The following is a 19,983-nucleotide window of genomic DNA, read 5'->3' on the forward strand; positions in this document are numbered from 1 at the left end:
GTCTTTAATGGTCTGCACTGGTCTTTAATGGTCTGTGTTGGTCTTTAATGGTCTGTGTTGGTCTTTAATGGTCTGTGTTGGTCTTTAATGGTCTGTACTGGTCTTTAATGGTCTGTGTTGGTCTTTAATGGTCTGTGTTGGTCTTTAATGGTCTGTGTTGGTCTTTACTGGTCTTTAATGGTCTGTACTGGTCTTTAATGGTCTGTGTTGGTCTCTACTGGTCTTTAATGGTCTGTACTGGTCTTTAATGGTCTGTGTTGGTCTTTACTGGTCTTTAATGGTCTGTACTGGTCTTTAATGGTCTGTGTTGGTCTCTACTGGTCTTTAATGGTCTGTACTGGTCTTTAATGGTCTGTACTGGTCTGCACTGGTCTTTAATGGTCTGTGTTGGTCTTTAATGGTCTGTGTTGGTCTCTACTGGTCTTTAATGGTCTCTACTGGTCTTTAATGGTCTCTACTGGTCTTTAATGGTCTGTGTTGGTCTCTACTGGTCTTTAATGGTCTGTACTGGTCTTTAATGGTCTGTACTGGTCTGCACTGGTCTTTAATGGTCTGTGTTGGTCTTTAATGGTCTGTACTGGTCTTTAATGGTCTGTGTTGGTCTTTAATGGTCTGTGTTGGTCTTTAATGGTCTGTACTGGTCTTTAATGGTCTGTGTTGGTCTTTAATGGTCTGTGTTGGTCTTTAATGGTCTGTGTTGGTCTTTAATGGTCTGTGTTGGTCTTTAATGGTCTGTACTGGTCTTTAATGGTCTCTACTGGTCTTTCTTTTCCATGATTTATTACTTAATGACTTAATCCTCAAAATAGCGCACTATATAGGGAATAGGGTGTCATTTGGGATTTATTTTTTTTTGGGATTTATTTTTTTATCTTCAGGACTCTGTCTTCTTCAGGACGTTGTTGTGTGATGTCGTGTTCAAACAACCGGCCTGTCAAGAAAGCCTTTGACCAATCACTTAATTTAATGTTGCACGATTTAAAATGTTTGTTTTATTTTCTCAGAACTCTCATGATTTGTACTCCTGAAGTTTAATGCTTGTTGTAACGGTCTGTTAATGCATTATCTGGTTGTTGCTCTGTTGATGCATTATCTTGTTGCGGTCTGTTGGTGCATTATCTTGTTGCGGTCTGTTGATGCATTATCTTGTTGCGGTCTGTTGGTGCATTATCTTGTTGTTGCGGTCTGTAAGTGTGATGTTCGGATGTACCGATCCTGTGCAGGTGTTGTTACATGTGGTTAACTGAGCATTACTTTCCCAGAATCTATGTTCATTGATTCTCTCGTTTTAGTAGTGTCAGCTTGGCGATTTGAGGAGACAAATTATCGGTAGAAAAGTTAACTTCTGTAATAGATCTCAGCACAGATACTGGTGAAGAGGTAAGGCCAGAGTAATGGATCTCAGCACATATACTGGTGAAGAGGTAAGGCCAGAGTAATGGATGTTGTAGAAACAGATACTGGTGAAGAGGTAAGGCCAGAGTAATGGATCTCAGCACAGATACTGGTGAAAAGGTAAGGCCAGAGTAATGGATGTTGTAGAAACAGATACTGGTGAAGAGGTAAGGCCAGAGTAATGGATCTCAGCACAGATACTGGTGAAGAGGTATGGCCAGAGTAATGGATCTCAGCACAGATACTGGTGGAGAGGTAAGGCCAGAGTAATGGATCTCAGCACAGATACTGGTGAAGAGGTAAGGCCAGAGTAATGGATCTCAGCACATATACTGGTGAAGAGGTAAGGCCAGAGTAATGGATCTCAGCACAGATACTGGTGAAGAGGTAAGGCCAGAGTAATGGATGTTGTAGAAACAGATACTGGTGAAGAGGTAAGGCCAGAGTAATGGATCTCAGCACAGATACTGGTGAAAAGGTAAGGCCAGAGTAATGGATGTTGTAGAAACAGATACTGGTGAAGAGGTAAGGCCAGAGTAATGGATCTCAGCACATATACTGGTGAAGAGGTAAGGCCAGAGTAATGGATCTCAGCACATATACTGGTGAAGAGGTAAGGCCAGAGTAATGGATCTCAGCACAGATACTGGTGAAGAGGTAAGGCCAGAGTAATGGATCTCAGCACATATACTGGTGAAGAGGTAAGGCCAGAGTAATTGATGTTGTAGAAACAAATACTGGTGTGATGTTCGGATGTACCGATCCTGTGCAGGTGTTGTTACATGTGGTTAACTGAGCATTACTTTCCCAGAATCTATGTTCATTGATTCTCTCGTTTTAGTAGTGTCAGCTTGGCGATTTGAGGAGACAAATTATCGGTAGAAAAGTTAACTTCTGTAATAGATCTCAGCACAGATACTGGTGAAGAGGTAAGGCCAGAGTAATGGATCTCAGCACATATACTGGTGAAGAGGTAAGGCCAGAGTAATGAATCTCAGCACATATACTGGTGAAGAGGTAAGGCCAGAGTAATGGATGTTGTAGAAACAGATACTGGTGAAGAGGTAAGGCCAGAGTAATGGATCTCAGCACAGATACTGGTGAAGAGGTATGGCCAGAGTAATGGATCTCAGCACAGATACTGGTGAAGAGGTAAGGCCAGAGTAATGGATCTCAGCACAGATACTGGTGAAGAGGTAAGGCCAGAGTAATGGATCTCAGCACAGGTACTGGTGAAGAGGTAAGGCCAGAGTAATGGATCTCAGCACAGATACTGGTGAAGAGGTATGGCCAGAGTAATGGATCTCAGCACAGATACTGGTGAAGAGGTAAGGCCAGAGTAATGGATCTCAGCACAGATACTGGTGAAGAGGGGAAGGCCAGAGTAATGGATGTTGTAGAAACAGATACTGGTGAAGAGGTAAGGCCAGAGTAATGGATCTCAGCACAGATACTGGTGAAGAGGTAAGGCCAGAGTAATGGATCTCAGCACAGATACTGGTGAAGAGGTAAGGCCAGAGTAATGGATGTTGTAGAAACAGATACTGGTGAAGAGGTAAGGCCAGAGTAATGGATCTCAGCACAGATACTGGTGAAGAGGTAAGGCCAGAGTAATGGATCTCAGCACAGGTACTGGTGAAGAGGTATGGCCAGAGTAATGGATCTCAGCACAGATACTGGTGAAGAGGTAAGGCCAGGGGTGGAGGGAGGCAGCAGTAGCCCACTGGCCAGGGGGGGGAGGCAGCAGTAGCCCACTGGCCAGGGGGGGGAGGCAGCAGTAGCCCACTGGCCAGGGGGGGGAGGCAGCAGTAGCCCACTGCCCAGGGGGGGGAGGCAGCAGTAGCCCACTGGCCAGGGGGGGAGGCAGCAGTAGCCCACTGCCCAGCGGGGGGAGGCAGCAGTAGCCCACTGGCCAGGGAGGGGGAAGGCAGCAGTAGCCCACTGGCCAGGGAGGGGGAAGGCAGCAGTAGCCCACTGGCCAGGGAGGGGAGGCAGCAGTAGCCCACTGGCCAGGGGGGGGAGGCAGCAGTAGCCCACTGGCCAGGGGGGGGAGGCAGCAGTAGCCCACTGGCCAGGGGGGGGAGGCAGCAGTAGCCCACTGGCCAGGGAGGGGGAGGCCGCAGTAGCCCACTGGCCAGGGGGGGGAGGCAGCAGTAGCCCACTGGCCAGGGGGGGAGGCAGCAGTAGCCCACTGGCCAGGGGGGGAGGCAGCAGTAGCCCACTGGCCAGGGGGGGAGGCAGCAGTAGCCCACTGGCCAGGGGGGGGAGGCAGCAGTAGCCCACTGGCCAGGGGGGGAGGCAGCAGTAGCCCACTGGCCAGGGGGGGAGGCAGCAGTAGCCCACTGGCCAGGGGGGGAGGCAGCAGTAGCCCACTGGCCAGGGGGGGGAGGCAGCAGTAACCCACTGGCCAGGGGGGGGAGGCAGCAGTAGCCCACTGGCCAGGGAGGGGGAAGGCAGCAGGAGCCCACTGGCCAGGGGGGAGGCAGCAGTAGCCCACTGGCCAGGGGGGGAGGCAGCAGTAGCCAAACTTTCTACTTTTAAACTCGGACAAAACAGAGATGCTTGTTCTAGGTCCCAAGAAACAAAGAGATCTTCTGTTGAATCTGACAATTAATCTTAATGGTTGTACAGTCGTCTCAAATAAAACTGTGAAGGACCTCGGCGTTACTCTGGACCCTGATCTCTCTTTTGAAGAACATATCAAGACCATTTCAAGGACAGCTTTTTTCCATCTACGTAACATTGCAAAAATCAGAATCTTTCTGTACAAAAATGATGCAGAAAAATTCATCCATGCTTTTGTCACTTCTAGGTTAGACTACTGCAATGCTCTACTTTCCGGCTACCCGGATAAAGCACTAAATAAACTTCAGTTAGTGCTAAATACGGCTGCTAGAATCCTGACTAGAACCAAAAAATGTGATCATATTACTCCAGTGCTAGGCTCTCTACACTGGCTTCCTGTCAAAGCAAGGGCTGATTTCAAGGTTTTACTGCTAACCTACAAAGCATTACATGGGCTTGCTCCTACCTATCTCTCTGATTTGGTCCTGCCGTACATACCTACACGTACGCTACGGTCACAAGACGCAGGCCTCCTAATTGTCCCTAGAATTTCTAAGCAAACTTCTCCTATAGAGCTCCATTTTTATGGAACGGTCTGCCTACCCATGTCAGAGACGCAAACTCGGTCTCAACCTTCAAGTCTCTGCTGAAGACTCATCTCTTCAGTGGGTCATATGATTGAGTGTAGTCTGGCCCAGGAGTGGGAAGGTGAACGGAAAGGCTCTGGAGCAACGAACCGCCCTTGCTGTCTCTGCCTGGCCGGTTCCCCTCTTGTCACTGGGATTCTCTGCCTCTAACCCTATTACAGGGGCTGAGTCACTGGCTTACTGGGGCTCTCTCATGTCGTCCCTGGAGGGGGTGCGTCACTTGAGTGGGTTGAATCACTGAAGTGATCTTCCTGTCTGGGTTGGCGCCCCCCCTTGCGTTGTGCCGTGGCGGAGATCTTTGTGGGCTATACTCTCCCTTGTCTCAGGATGGTAAGTTGGTGGTTGAAGATATCCCTCTAGTGGTGTGGGGGCTATGCTTTGACCAAGTGGGTGGGGTTATATCCTTCCTGTTTGGCCTTGTCCGGGGGTGTCCTCGGATGGGGCCACAGTGTCTCCTGACCCATCCTGTCTCAGCCTCCAGTATTTATGCTGCAGTAGTTTATGTGTCGGTGGGCTAGGGTCAGTTTGTTATATCTGGAGTACTTCTCCTGTCCTATTCGGTGTCCTGTGTGCGTTCTCTAATTCTCTCCTTCTCTCTTTCTTTCTCTCTCTCTGAGGACCTGAGCCCTAGGACCATGCCCCAGGACTACCTGACATGATGACTCCTTGCTGTCCCCAGTCCACCTGGCCGTGCTGCTGCTCCAGTTTCAACTGACCTGAGCCCTAGGACCATGCCCCAGGAATACCTGACATGATGACTCTTTGCTGTCCCCAGTCCACCTGACTGTGCTGCTGCTCCAGTTTCAACTGTTCAGCCTTATTATTATTCGACCATGCTGGTCATTTATGAACATTTGAACATCTTGGCCATGTTCTGTTATAATCTCCACCCGGCACAGCCAGAAGAGGACTGGCCACCCCACATAGCCTGGTTCCTCTCTAGGTTTCTTCCTAGGTTTTGGCCTTTCTAGGGAGTTTTTCCTAGCCACCGTGCTTCTACACCTGCATTGCTTGCTGTTTGGGGTTTTAGGCTGGGTTTCTGTACAGCACTTTGAGATATCAGCTGATGTACAAAGGGCTATATAAATACATTTTATTTGATTTAGCCCACTGGCCAGGGAGGGGGAAGGCAGCAGTAGCCCAGTAGAAATTGTGGGACACACACACCAATTCAATGGTTTTACTTGTTTATTACATTATTATATTAACCGTTATTAATAACCCTTTATACCTCATTTTATAAAGAGAACAGATCCCGAGGAGGCTATATATCTCATTATTCTGTCAACTTCTCCCTGATTGGACAAAGAGCTCATAAATCAATGGCGCTGACACCGCCCCATGCAGTCGGGGTTCTGCTCTGAAGACGGAGCATGGAAATATTATTTAGGCTCAACTTCAGCAAAACGTAACTGCATCTATACACAAGAAGACTTCCGGTTTTCGGATTTTGCCTTCAAAATAAAAGTCCGTGGTAAAACCCCTATGCGTCTGTTATGGTACAAAATCAATCTTTTTTTTGTTTGTTGTAGCTTTGCATAGTGAATAATGTTTAAATTATTTTTATTATTATTATTATTTTACTCCTGTGGTGGACCAGGCGCAGTGCGCGCTATCCAGGTTGCCAGGTGCACGGTGTTTCCTCCGACACATTGGTGCGGCTGGCTTCCGGGTTGGATGCACGCTGTGTTAAGAAGCAGTGCGGCTGGGTTGTGTTTCGGAGGACACGTGACTTTGAACCTTCGTCTCTCCCGAGCCCGTACGGGAGTTGTAGAGATGAGACAAGATACTAACTACTAACAATTGGATACCACGAAAAAAGGGGGATAAAATGTAAAAAATAACATTTTTAAAAACAATACAATCTCCAAACATTTGCAGTAGAATGGTCCGTACCGAAGAACTCAGTGATTTTCAATCTGGCACCGTTATAAGATGCCACCTTTCCAACAAGTCAGTTTGTCAAATTTCTGCCCTGCTAGAGCTGCCGCGGTCAACTGTAAGGGCTGTTATTGTGAAGTGGAAACGTCAAGGAGCAACAGCGGCTTAACCGTGAAGTGGTAGGCCACACAAGAACCGGACCGTGAAGTGGTAGGCCACAGAAGCTCACAGAACCGGACCGTGAAGTGGTAGGCCACAGAAGCTCACAGAACCGGACCGTGAAATGGTAGGCCACAGAAGCTCACAGAACCGGACCGTGAAGTGGTAGGCCACAGAAGCTCACAGAACCGGACCGTGAAGTGGTAGGACACAGAAGCTCACAGAACTGGAGCGCCGAGTGCTGAAGTACGTAGTGCGTAAAAATCATCTGTCCTCGGTTGCAAACTGCCTCTAGAAGAAATGTCAGCACAAGAACTGTTCTCCAGGATCTTCATGAAATGGGTTTCCATGGCCGAGCAGCCACACACAAGCCTAAGATCACCATGAGCAATGCCAAGCGTCAGCTGGAGGGGTGTAAAGCTCTCTGCCATTGGATTCTGTGGCAGAGGAAACACGTTCTCTGGAGTGATGAATCACGCTTCACCATCTGGTTGTCCGACAGACGAATCTGAGTTTGGCGGATGCCAGGATAATCCTACCTGCACCAATGCATAGTGCCTACTGTAAAGTTTGGTGAAGAAGGAATAACGGTCTGGGGCTGTTTTTCATGGTTCGGGCCCCATAGTTCCAGTGAAGGGAGATCTTAACGCTACAAGCATACAATGACATTCTAGACGTTTCTGTGCTTCCAACTTAGTGGCAACAGTTTGGGGAAAGTCCTTTCCTGTTTCAGCATGACAATGCCCCCGTGCACAAAGCGAGGTCCGTACAGAAATGGTTTGTTGAGATCAGTGTCGAAGAACTTGACTGGCCTGCACATATCCCTGACCTTAACCCCATTGAAAACCTTTGGGACAAATTGGAACACAGACAACGGACCTAATCGCCCACCACGCTCTTGGGAAGCAAGTCCCCACAGAAATATTACAACATCTAGTGGAAAGCCTTCCCAGAAGAGAGGAGGCTGTTAAAGCACCAACTCCATATTACTGCCTGTGATTTTGGAATGAGATATTCGACGAGCAGGTGTCCACATACCTTTGGTCATACAATTGTAATACAATCCAAATATTTTTTATTTTATTTGTATGATTCTTGTTCATTTACTGGTGCTAAGCAATTTATTAATTTAGACTTTATTCATAACAAATTATCATCAACAGTATCACAGAAGTAAGATCAGGGTTCAGTATACCAGCTCCTGAAACACACCAAACAATCTGTGTGTGTACAGGTTACACCACTTTCGGCACATCATTGCAGATTGAGCTTTTGACGATGTCCACGGAAGCGTTATTTCAAGACGTTCACCAATCCTACTCAATGAGTCTGATATACACATTCTTAGATAACATTAATGCAATCATCTTTTTTTCCCCTGATAATTCATTCAAAATACAACATCTCATGTTATCGTGAATGAATTCATTGATGTTATCTCTGTAACGTTAGATTACTTCCATCTACCTGACAGTGGCGATTTGAAATCTTGGTGGGGCATCAAAAAACAAAAGACAGTGGGATCCATGCCAGCAAAGCCACTACACTACACAACACAACACTAAACAACACATTAATTACACTATAATGGTAACAAATGGTGCCCACAAACTGTTAGGGCCTACATAAAGCTGTCCCAACAGCAGAGTCCCAACACCTTAACACTGCTACACCTGGCTATCAGCAGAGTCCCAACACCTTACCACTGCTACACCTGGCTATCAGCAGAGCCTTGTCTGGCAGCGGAACAGTTCATTCAGCCTCATTTACTGCCTTTTTAAAAAGACATAGCTGATATGGCTGACTTGCTTAAACAAATGTGGTTTCTACTGACAGTTGAGATGTAAAAACTAGATTGAATCGTACAACACCGGCTGCGACGCTCGTTGGATGTGGCAGTGCCTGCAAACTGTTACAGACTACAAAGGAAAGCACATGCCACAAGCTGAGAGCTGCCCAGTGACACAAACCTCCCAGACGAGCTAAATTGCTTCTATGCTCGCTTCGAGCCAAGTAACACTGAAACATGCATGAGAGCATCAGTTGTTCCAGACAACTGACCCGTAGCACTCACATCTGTACCCATGAAGAGCTTTGAAAGGCTGGTCATGGCTCACAACACCATTATCCCAGAAACCATAGACCCACTCCAATTTGCATCCTGCCCCAACAGATCCACAGATGATGCAATCTCTATTGCATTCCACACTGCCCTTTCCCACCTGGACAAAAGGAACACCTGTGTGAGAATGCTATTCATTGACTACAGCTCAGTGTTCAACACCGTCGTGCCCTCAAAGCTCATCACTAAGCTAAAGACCCTGGGACTAAACACCTCCCACTGCAACTGGATCCTGGACTTCCTGACGGGCCGCCCCCAGGTGGTAAGGGAAGACAACAACACATCTGCCACACTTCACTGTAAAGTCTACACTTGTTGTATTCAACTCATGTGATAAATAACATTTGATTTGATTGCATTGGAGCTATTAATTTAAAACTCACATTTAATGCAAATGTCAGGTAAAAATGAACAAATATGAATAATTGTTCATGTTTAGCAATTATTTAGAATATATCATGAAAACAACAGGTGTAGAACTTACCGTGAAATGCTTACTTACAAGCCCTTAACCAACAATGGAGCTAAGACAATATTTGACGTGGGGGACTTTTATTCTGAAACTTTCCGAAGTTCCGTGACCCGGAAGTACCTTTTTAATGTTGCTGACGAACCGCTGGTGTCAAGCGACGCTACCAGTGACGAACGCGCACAACAGTCCCGTCTTAATTTAGCAAGGATTAATTTATGATTCAATGTAATTTCATATTTAGGCTTCGCGCACATTTGTGAATACATTGTATGAAGGACTTTTATTTATTTATTATTATTTGCGTGCAGAAAATAATTTCCCTGGATTGTTTTCAGTTATTTGAGAAGTCTACTCTTCGGATAACTAACGTTTTGTTTTGCCACTCAGGCGTAAATGAATCCCCTTTTAGCGGAGGAACCCTCAACTAAGGAGAAGTCCGTGGTTGTATTCCCTAAAAGTTTTTATTGAAAGTTGGAATTTCAGCATTTGCATGTGGGCATCAGTTGTACGGGACAAGCATAAGTACAGGTAAGCGTTTTCAGAATTTACATTTTTTACAAGAATCGACTCATGTTGTTGCTTGCAAATTCCGCGACCAGTCATCAAAGCTGAACTCCGCCTCGATATAAGAGAACGGAGTTGAGGGTGCATCAGCTAGTGTAACACAAAACAAATGATTCCTTAACATGCTGTTTAGATCAGGTTGTATTCTTCATCTACTATTTATTTTTTAAAGGGTTCTTATTCTAGGTGAATTGGTTGAATAGATCCAAAGCTATAAAAAGCATTGTTTAGAAGATAATGTATAGAAGATAATGTATAGAAGATAATGTATAGAAGATAATGTATATGAGCTATTTATTTGAACGTCAAGAGCCTGAGTTCCATAATTCAAAGTTGGAGAATCATTGAAGTTTCAAGAGTTACATAGAACTCATTCGTCCGCATTGCATTGCAAGAAAAAGCTGGACCAAAATATACATATCGTTTTTGAATAGAATGGATTTGCAATGTGTGATGTGTTACCGCCTTTTCGACCGCTACATTTGCTTGGAAAAAGGTTGACATTAGGTTACGTTATCGACGTCGTGCGTGTCTCATGACAAAGCCCTATAGTACAGCGCAGGGGACGTTTGCATAGTCTGCGTTTACTGTTTTCTCCTTTTTAAAAAAATATTGATGAAATATCAACAGTCATCATTATATTAATCATCACCCGATTCAATCGGTTTTGTTTTGTAGCTCACTACTGATGAGAACTTCTCAGTTGGTGATAGCCTGCTATTCTCAAGTTGTTGATACTAGGCTCTTGTGTGTGTGTGTGTGTGTGTGTGTGTGTGTGTGCAGGGCTGGGTAGGTTACTTTAGAAATGTAATCCGTTACTAGTTACCAGCCTAAAATTGTAATCAGTAACATAGCTTTTGATTACCTCAGTCAGTAACGTAATCTGATTACTTTTAGTAACTTTTGGATTACTTTGCCCCCTAAGGTTGATGTGATTAGCTTAATAAAAACATCCCCATAAAAGTCATTCAGTTTCGGATATAAATATCTATTTATTTTTTTGCATCTCAATCCACCACATTCGATGTAACACTTCTGGATCTTCGATGAAAGATGACAGAGCGGTGTTTGTCAGACCCCGAGACGTCCCGAAAAAATCTGTATTTTCAACAAAATCTTCTGTAGCGTCCGAATGGTTTGGCCAACAAAACTATTATATCTGTGGACTCTCAGGAACATGTCGGTTGTTTTTCACTCGGACGCCTACAGGCCTCGTGTAAAGGGCCCCCGGTACCAGTTGGAAAAAAAGACGAGACTCATCACGAACACGGTGTTCTCCATTTTACTCTACGACCCCCACAAGCGTCTGGAGACTCGTCTGAAGTCGGTACAGCTGATGTGCCAACTCCTGTCTGTAGCAGTGGAGGAAGGCTCATAATAATGTCTGGAATGGATTCACTGGAATGGTATCAAACACATCAAAGACGCGGTTTCTATCTGGTTGATTTCACTCCATTGACTCCATTCCAGCTATTATAATGAGCCCGTCCTCCCCTCAGCAGCCTCCACTGGTCTGTAAGTGTCCAAACAGTTTGGGCTACAGACTAATACGACCCCTCTGTGGAAAGTTGAGACTCTCACGCCCACAGACTGGTCTGTAAGTGTCCAAACAGTTTGGGCTACAGACTAATACGACCCCTCTGTGGAAAGTTGAGACTCTCACGGACACAGACTGGTCTGAAGGTGCCACGGTCCCGGTTGGGAAATGATGAATGGAAGTATATATGGAGACTGTTTAGTGCGACAGAACAAGGGGTTAAATACATGTAAAACAATCCTGATCAACACAATGGACACATCTAAAGGAGGAGGAACCATCTGTTCCATGTAGTGAATCTGTTATTCAATGCGTTTCAATGGGCTAAAAGCAGTAAGACCAAATTATTATTTTTTTTAATCAAATATTTTTTGAGGACTTTTTGTCTTATGTCTTGTTCTTCTTCTAGGTGCAGTGGGAGGTTCAGAATCACTCATTATTAGCGAGTTATGACACCAGTGTTTTGCTGTGGTTGGCACCAGTGTTTTGCTGTGGTTGACACCAGTGTTTTGCTGTGGTTGGCACCAGTGTTTTGCTGTGGTTGGCCCCAGTGTTTTGCTGTGGTTGACACCAGTGTTTTGCTGTGGTTGGCACCAGTGTTTTGCTGTGGTTGGCACCAGTGTTTTGCTGTGGTTGGCCCCAGTGTTTTGCTGTGGTTGGCACCAGTGTTTTGCTGTGGTTGGCACCAGTGTTTTGCTGTGGTTGACACCAGTGTTTTGCTGTGGTTGACTCCAGTGTTTTGCTGTGGTTGACACCAGTGTTTTGCTGTGGTTGGCACCAGTGTTTTGCTGTGGTTGGCACCAGTGTTTTGCTGTGGTTGGCCCCAGTGTTTTGCTAGTAACAAAGGTCAGTAGGTCCAGTAGGTCTCTCTCTCGCTCTCTCGCTCTCTCTCGCTCTCTCTCGCTCTCTCGCTCTCGCTCTCTTTTTTGATGGTTGTATAATTTTTCTGTATTTTAGTGGGTATCGGCCTGATTCTGCTCTGCATTATTTGGTGTGTTATGTTTTACACGGAGGGTATTTTGCAGAATTCTGCGTGCAGAGTCTCAATTTGGTGTTTGTCCCATTTTGTAAAGTCTTGGTTGGTGAGCAGACCCCAGACCTCACAACCATAAAGGGCAATGGGTTCTATAACTGATTCAATTATTTTTAGCCAGATCCTAATTGGTATGTCAAATCTTCTGTTGATGTCATAGAATGCCCATCTTGCCTTGTCTCTCAGATCGTTCACAGCTTTGTGGAAGTTACCTGTGACGCTGATGTTTAGGCCCGAGGTATGTCTAGTTTTCTATGCTCTAGGACAGCGGTGTCTAGATGTTCTAGTGCCCTGGCCAATCCGTTGATGTACAGTGCCTTGCGAAAGTATTCGGCCCCCTTGAACTTTGCGACCTTTTGCCACATTTCAGGCTTCAAACATAAAGATATAAAACTGTATTTTTTTGTGAAGAATCAACAACAAGTGGGACACAATCATGAAGTGGAACGACATTTATTGGATATTTCAAACTTTTTTAACAAATCAAAAACTGAAAAATTGGGCGTGCAAAATTATTCAGCCCCTTTACTTTCAGTGCAGCAAACTCTCTCCAGAAGTTCAGTGAGGATCTCTGAATGATCCAATGTTGACCTAAATGACTAATGATGATAAATACAATCCACCTGTGTGTAATCAAGTCTCCGTATAAATGCACCTGCACTGTGATAGTCTCAGAGGTCCGTTAAAAGCGCAGAGAGCATCATGAAGAACAAGGAACACACCAGGCAGGTCCGAGATACTGTTGTGAAGAAGTTTAAAGCCGGATTTGGATACAAAAAGATTTCCCAAGCTTTAAACATCCCAATGAGCACTGTGCAAGCGATAATATTGAAATGGAAGGAGTATCAGACCACTGCAAATCTACCAAGACCTGGCCGTCCCTCTAAACTTTCAGCTCATACAAGGAGAAGACTGATCAGAGATGCAGCCAAGAGGCCCATGATCACTCTGGATGAACTGCAGAGATCTACAGCTGAGGTGGGAGACTCTGTCCATAGGACAACAATCAGCCGACAATCAGTTGTATATTGCACAAATCTGGCCTTTATATGGAAGAGTGGCAAGAAGAAAGCCATTTCTTAAAGATATCCATAAAAAGTGTCGTTTAAAGTTTGCCACAAGCCACCTGGGAGACACACCAAACATGTGGAAGAAGGTGCTCTGGTCAGATGAAACCAAAATTGAACTTTTTGGCAACAATGCAAAACGTTATGTTTGGCGTAAAAGCAACACAGCTGAACACACCATCCCCACTGTCAAACATGGTGGGTGGCAGCATCATGGTTTGGGCCTGCTTTTCTTCAGCAGGGACAGGGAAGATGGTTAAAATTGATGGGAAGATGGATGGAGCCAAATACAGGACCATTCTGGAAGAAAACCTGATGGAGTCTGCAAAAGACCTGAGACTGGGACGGAGATTTGTCTTCCAACAAGACAATGATCCAAAACATAAAGCAAAATCTACAATGGAATGGTTCAAAAATAAACATATCCAGGTGTTAGAATGGCCAAGTCAAAGTCCAGACCTGAATCCAATCGAGAATCTGTGGAAAGAACTGAAAACTGCTGTTCACAAATGCTCTCCATCCAACCTCACTGAGCTCGAGCTGTTTTGCAAGGAGGAATGGGAAAAAATGTCAGTCTCTCGATGTGCAAAACTGATAGACATACCCCAAGCGACTTACAGCTGTAATCGCAGCAAAAGGTGGCGCTACAAAGTATTAACTTAAGGGGGCTGAATAATTTTGCACGCCCAGTTTTTCAGTTTTTGATTTGTTAAAAAAGTTTGAAATATCCAATAAATGTCGTTCCACTTCATGATTGTGTCCCACTTGTTTTTGATTCTTCACAAAGAAATACAGTTTTATATCTCTGTTTGAAGCCTGAAATGTGGCAAAAGGTCGCAAAGTTCAAGGGGGCCGAATACTTTCGCAAGGCACTGTATATGTTGAAGAGGGTGGGGCTCAAGTTGCATCCGCGTCTCACCTCACGGTCTCTCCGAGTTTGACTCAGTGCCCTCTACATTCAGCTCAGCTCCTCATACCCCCAACCTGAGTAGGAAGCTGTCTGTGTCGCCAACTGGCCCTCCATCACCTCTGACATCACTGTGTATCTGTGCCCCCCCCTCCCTGTTGTTCCTCTCACCCCCCACTGTTTCTCTTTGCAGCCAGACGGGACCCCCCTCAACTCGCCCTCTCTTTCGAACGGATTTTATTCTTCCCCAGAGATTAGATGGGCAGCTAGCTGCTCCAGAAGGATGTAGGGATGGAGGGAGGGATGGAGGAAGGGAGGGATGGAGGGAGGGATGGAGGAAGGGAGGGATGAAGGGATGGATGGAGGAAAGGAGGGATGGATGGATGGAGGGAGGGATGAAGGGAGGGATAGAGGAAGGAAGGGATGGATGTAGGGATGGAGGAAGGAAGGGATGGATGTAGGGATGGAGGAAGGGAGGGATGGAGGGAGGGAGGGAGGGAGGGAGGGATGAAGGGAGGGAGGGAGGGATGGATGAAGGGAGGGAGGGAGGGATGAATGGAGGGAGGGATGAATGGATGGATGGAGGGAGGGAGGAAGGGAGGGAGGGAGGGAGGAAGGGATGGATGAAGGGAGGGAGGGAAGCCTTCTAGCCACCTGTGTATGCAGCCATATCCTCATGACAGTGTTAAACCATGTCTGGCATTGAACAGGGCTCAGGGTTGACTAGCTTTGTCTCTGAACGTAATCCATATGTTCACTCTTTACACCCACACGGCCCTCTGACCAAACTGTTGTCCTTTAGTTGTGTTCATTCAGGCAAATTCCCAATGCTCAGCTGCGCAATAGGCCTGCCAGGCAGCATCTTCCCCTCTCCTGGTCAGAAGGAGACTATGTTGACCAGCTCTTGCCGTTGCTAGTGAAATGGTACATTATTTAATGATGTGTTTTGAAGTGTTGGGTTCTAACCATGGTTCAACTCAAAGCTTTTGTAGTTCCAGAGGAGGTGGATTAGTATCTACTCCTATTGATGGTATATTGTGGAGGTGGATTAGTATCTACTCCTATTGATGGCATATTGTGGAGGTGGATTAGTATCTACTCCTATTGATGGTATATTGTGGAGGTGGATTAGTATCTACTCCTATTGATGGCATATTGTGGAGGTGGATTAGTATCTACTCCTATTGATGGCATATTGTGGAGGTGGATTAGTATCTACTCCTATTGATGGCATATTGTGGAGGTGGATTAGTATCTACTCCTATTGATGGCATATTGACAGACCAACAATAATGGGTTTCTTCATAGGGTACAGTGTGTTACTGTGTCTTCATAGGGTACAGCGTGTTACTGTGTCTTCATGGGGTACAGCGTGTTACTGTGTCTTCATGGGGTACAGTGTGCTACTGTAGAAAGAAGCTTCTTCAGGCCACTTTTCTCTCTGTTATTGATAATGGTGACTTGTTGTATATGAGACTGGACTCTGTTTATCATGCAGCCTCCTCTGTCTTACAGAGACTGGACTCTGTTTATCATGCAGCCTCCTCTGTTTATCAAGCAGCCTCCTCTGTCTAACAGAGACTGGACTCTGTTTATCAAGCAGCCTCCTCTGTCTGACAGAGACTGGACTCTGTTTATCAAGCAGCCTCCTCTTTCTGACAGAGACTGGACTCTGTTTATCATGCAGCCTCCTCTGTCTTACAGAGACTGGACTCTGTTTATCAAGCAGCCTCCTCTGTTTATCAAGCAGCCTCCTCTGTCTAACAGAGACTGGACTCTGTTTATCAAGCAGCCTCCTCTGTCTGACAGAGACTGGACTCTGTTTATCAAGCAGCCTCCTCTTTCTGACAGAGACTGGACTCTGTTTATCATGCAGCCTCCTCTGTCTTACAGAGACTGGACTCTGTTTATCATACATCCTAATGCTTTATGACAAATGCCAAGTCACTCCACCCACCATTGCACCTTCTGCCAAATGGTGGGTTGGCCCTCATTGGCCCTCATTGCCCCTCATTTTATATCGGCCGAAAAGCAACATTTATATGTGTTCATCAACAAAGCCTTTTCCTGTCCTTTCCTCCTTCACCCTACTCTCTTCCCTTTTGGGATGTTCCTCCCCATTGTGTACCTGGGACAGGATGGCCCCAAGTCCCATGTCTCAGGCATCCGTATGCACCAGCATCGGTACCTGTAAATCGGGTGTCACGAGAATCCGATGGGAGCACAGGGCTTCCTTCAGCTTCCTCCTGAATGCCGCTTCAGCCTCATCCGACCACTTCACTGTTTTCGGGAGGCGGGCCTTGGTCAGATCGGTAAGGGGCGTGGCTTTTTGCTGCAAAGTTGGGGATAAACTGGCTATAGTATCCCGCCAGCCCCAGGAAGGACTTCACCTGTGTCTTGGTGCGGGGAACAGGCCAGTCACGAACTGCCTGGACCTTCCTCTCCAGGGGCTTGACGTTCCTCCGTCTGATTAAATACCCAAGGTACTCCACATCCTCAAACACCAGCTTCCATTTCTTGGGTGTTCTCTGTCAACCCGGGTTGCCTGAGCGAGTCCAGCACCGCCTGGAGGCGTGTCAGGTGCTCTTCCCAACTTTGGCTGTGGGATGATGACATCATTCAAATAGGCCTGTTTGGTGCGGTCGGAGGACTCAGTCCATGGTATTGGTATAAGCCATCCGTTGTTGAGAATGGCATTTTCTCTACTTTCAACCAGGTCCTATAGGGCTCAGCTCGGACCAGGTCCCATAGGGCTCAGCTCTACTTTCAACCAGGTCCTATAGGGCTCAGCTCTACTTTCAACCAGGTCCCATAGGGCTCAGCTCTACTTTCAACCAGGTCCTATAGGGCTCAGCTCTACTTTCAACCAGGTCCCATAGGGCTCAGCTCTACTTTCAACCAGTTCCCCTAGGGCTCAGCTCTACTTTCAACCAGGTCCCATAGGGCTCAGCTCTACTTTCAACCTGGTCCCATAGGGCTCAGCTCTACTTTCAACCAGGTCCCATAGGGCTCAGCTCTACTTTCAACCAGGTCCTATAGGGCTCAGCTCGGACCAGGCCCTATAGGGCTCAGCTCTACTTTCAACCAAGTCCCATAGGGCTCAGCTCTACTTTCATCCAGGTCCCATAGGGCTCAGCTCTACTTTCAACCAGGTCCCATAGGGCTCAGCTTTACTTTCAACCAGGTCCCATAGGGCTCAGCTTTACTTTCAACCAGGTCCCATAGGGCTCAGCTCTACTTTCATCCAGGTCCCATAGGGCTCAGCTCTACTTTCAACCAGGTCTGTTAGGGTTCAGCTCTACTTTCAACCAGGTCCCATAGGGCTCAGCTCTACTTTCAGCCAGGTCCCATAGGGCTCAGCTCTACTTTCAACCAGGTCTGTTAGGGCTCAGCTCTACTTTCAACCAGCTCCCATAGGGCTCATCTCTACTTTTAACCAGGTCCCATAGGGCTCAGCTCTACTTTCAACCAGGTCCCATAGGGCTCAGCTCTACTTTCAACCAGGTCCCATAGGGCTCAGCTCTACTTTTAACCAGGTCCCATAGGGCTCAGCTCTACTTTCAACCAGGTCCTATAGGGCTCAGCTCTACTTTCAACCAGGTCCCATAGGGCTCAGCTCTACTTTCAACCAGGTCCCATAGGGCTCAGCTCTACTTTCAACCAGGTCCCATAGTGCTCAGCTCTACTTTCAACCAGGTCCCATAGGGCTCAGCTCTACTTTCAACCAGGTCCCATAGGGCTCAGCTCTACTTTCAACCAGGTCCCATAGGGCTCAGCTCTACTTTCAACCAGGTCCCATAGGGCTCAGCTCTACTTTCAACCAGGTCCCATAGGGCTCAGCTCTACTTTCAACCAGGTCCCATAGGGCTCAGCTCTACTTTCAACCAGGTCCCATAGGGCTCAGCTCTACTTTCAACCAGGTCCCATAGGGCTCAGCTCTACTTTCAACCAGGTCCCATAGGGCTCAGCTCTACTTTCAACCAGGTCCCATAGGGCTCAGCTCTACTTTCAACCAGGTCCCATAGGGCTCAGCTCTACTTTCAACCAGGTCCCATAGGGCTCAGCTCTACTTTCAACCAGGTCCTATAGGGCTCAGCTCTACTTTCAACCAGGTCCCATAGGGCTCAGCTCTACTTTCAACCAGGTCCTATATGGCTCAGCTCTACGGTCAACCAGGTCCCATAGGGCTCAGCTCTACTTTCAACCAGGTCCCATAGGGCTCAGCTCTACTTTCAACCAGGTCCCATTGGGCTCAGCTCTACTTTCAACCAGGTCCTATAGGGCTCAGCTCTACTTTCAACCAGGTCCTACAGGGCAGTGGACAGGGCAGTGGAGAGGACAGTGGAGAGGACAGTGGAGAAGGCAGTGGCTGTGGAATGGGGCCAGACAGTCCAGCCCTGTTGTGGCATGTAGTATTTAAATCTCTCCTCTCGTCTCCTTCGCTCTGCTCCCTTCTTGGTGTTTGGTCTTGTGGTCCTGCAGGCTGTTTAGAGCCCTTCTTAACATAAAGTGGTCCAGAAAACCCCTGTGATGCCCTGAGCTGAATGCCTGTTTAGAGTGGAGGCCTGCACTGTTGGCTGTGGTTACTCTAACCACACACACACACACAACCACCAGCGAGACATAACCACTCGAGAGGGCAGAGCTGGATAGTGGCTATTCTTTCTTGGCTGGAGTACACACACACAGACACACCCCTGGAGCACCCCCGTACCCTCCCTACCTGACCCCCATTTGTTCCCCCGTACCCTTCCTACCTGACCCCCATTTGTTCCCCCGTACCCTTCCTACCTGACCCCCATTTGTTCCCCCGTACCATTCCTACCTGACCCCCGTTTGTTCCCCCGTACCCTCCCTACCTGACCCCCGTTTGTTCCCCCGTACCCTCCCTACCTGACCCCCGTTTGTTCCCCCGTACCCTTCCTACCTGCCGCCCAGGTTGTTCCCCCGTACCCTTCCTACCTGACCCCCATTTGTTCCCCCGTAGCCTTCCTACCTGACCCCCGTTTGTTCCCCCGTAGCCTTCCTACCTGACCACCATTTGTTCCCCCGTAGCCTTCCTACCTGACCCCCGTTTGTTCCCCCGTAGCCTTCCTACCTGACCCCCGTTTGTTCCCCCGTACCATTCCTACCTGACCCCCATTTGTTCCCCTGTACCCTTCCTACCTGACCCCCGTTTGTTCCCCCGTACCATTCCTACCTGACCCCCATTTGTTCCCCTGTACCCTTCCTACCTGACCCCCATTTGTTCCCCTGTACCCTTCCAACCTGACCCCCGTTTGTTCCCCTGTACCCTTCCAACCTGACCCCCGTTTGTTCCCCCGTACCATTCCTACCTGACCCCCGTTTGTTCCCCCGTACCCTTCCTACCTGACCCCCGTTTGTTCCCCCGTACCCTTCCTACCTGACCCCCGTTTGTTCCCCCGTACCATTCCTACCTGACCCCCGTTTGTTCCCCCGTAGCCTTCCTACCTGACCCCCATTTGTTCCCCCGTACCCTTCCTACCTGACCCCCGTTTGTTCCCCCGTACCATTCCTACCTGACCCCCGTTTGTTCCCCCGTACCCTTCCTACCTGACCCCCGTTTGTTCCCCCGTAGCCTTCCAACCTGACCCCAGGTTGTTCCCCCGTACC

The 19,983-nt window shown here is 47.4% G+C and overlaps 1 protein-coding gene across 3 annotated transcripts in view; it reads left to right on the forward strand.

The window, feature by feature from the left end:
* Positions 1 to 9,373: 9,373 nt before the first annotated feature.
* Positions 9,374 to 19,983, forward strand: part of LOC110525145 (PDZ domain-containing protein 2) — a 209,886-nt gene continuing 199,276 nt past the window's right edge. For all 3 annotated transcript variants that reach the window (XM_090236856.1, XM_090236857.1, XM_090236860.1), the window contains exon 1: positions 9,374 to 9,769. The gene's annotated coding sequence lies outside the window, so the exon portion shown is untranslated. The remainder of the gene's footprint in view (positions 9,770 to 19,983) is intronic.

This window comes from Oncorhynchus mykiss, chromosome 6 (genome assembly GCF_057628025.1).
Source record: "Oncorhynchus mykiss isolate SJ-2025 chromosome 6, ASM5762802v1, whole genome shotgun sequence".
Lineage (NCBI taxonomy): Eukaryota > Metazoa > Chordata > Actinopteri > Salmoniformes > Salmonidae > Oncorhynchus > Oncorhynchus mykiss.